The sequence below is a fragment of the Myotis davidii genome, unplaced genomic scaffold (assembly GCF_000327345.1).
Source record: "Myotis davidii unplaced genomic scaffold, ASM32734v1 scaffold1534, whole genome shotgun sequence".
Taxonomy (NCBI): domain Eukaryota; kingdom Metazoa; phylum Chordata; class Mammalia; order Chiroptera; family Vespertilionidae; genus Myotis; species Myotis davidii.
The window spans coordinates 1,088,348-1,089,188 of NW_006285799.1; the positions used below are offsets into that span (position 1 = coordinate 1,088,348).

At 55.9% G+C, this 841-nt stretch overlaps 1 protein-coding gene across 2 annotated transcripts in view; it reads left to right on the plus strand.

Moving 5' to 3' along the window:
- The first annotated feature begins 347 nt into the window (after positions 1-347).
- The window catches only part of DSE (dermatan sulfate epimerase), a 56,850-nt gene continuing 56,356 nt past the window's right edge, over positions 348-841 (plus strand). The window contains exon 1 of one of the 2 annotated variants that reach the window (XM_015559527.1): positions 348-530. The gene's annotated coding sequence lies outside the window, so the exon portion shown is untranslated. Of the gene's footprint in view, positions 531-723; positions 792-841 lie in introns of those variants that run through there. The other variant, XM_006756886.2, reaches the window with a different exon arrangement.

Below are 841 nucleotides of genomic sequence, written 5' to 3' on the forward strand. Positions count from 1 at the left end.
GTGGAAATCAGGGCTCTCAGGTAGAACATCTGCAGTTCTAAGGGATGGGTGAACATCTGTCACTCCGGTGCTGTCTAGCTCTGGTGGGCTAATTGCACGCTAACACAGAGGCAACGTCAGCCCGGAGGTGGATGGCCTGGCTCATACCTGACACCGCTCTGGAGCCATGTTGGTGCAGTGGCTGCTTTTAAGAAAACTGTAGAAACTTCTCCAAGGGAGCTGTGATTGCTACTGAGGTTGCAGAACTCAGATGGAGGAGGGCACTTCCTCTCCCGTTCCCCCACCCACCCGCGCAGGCCTAGGAGATAAGATAAATGGCATTTCCTCTTGTGAGCTGCATACTTTCAATGCTCTGTTCCTGATCCTCTGCCTTTGGGGGTTACAACCCATCCAGTTTGCAGGGTTCAGTGTTTTCAATTTCGTGTACGTTGGTTAGTACAGTTAAGGCAAGAAGTGCTTCTAAAGAGGTGTTTTTCTGCCTTCTCTCTGAGCAGAGAGTAAAACCAGAGAAAAGGAGAACTATTTTGGAGGTGAGTGGAGTGGGCAAGGGCCCCCCTGGAAAGGTCCTCCGCGTTTCCCCCCATTTCTTTCCCGGGGCTGTACGGAAGCATCAGTTCCTCCCCTGGACCTCCAAAAGTATCTTTCGGTTGGGGGGGATTCCAGAGTGGAACCCGAAACGCACGGGTCACTAGAAACGACTAGCGCAAATTAGAGCCAAAGAGGCCTGGCAAGGCAGGGGTGCGTGGAGTCGGGCCGGCGTGGAGGGGCAGGCCGGGCGCAGCTCGAGAAACGTGAGTCCCGGGAGGGGAGGAGGGGGAGCCGGGCGGGCCGGCGGCCGGGG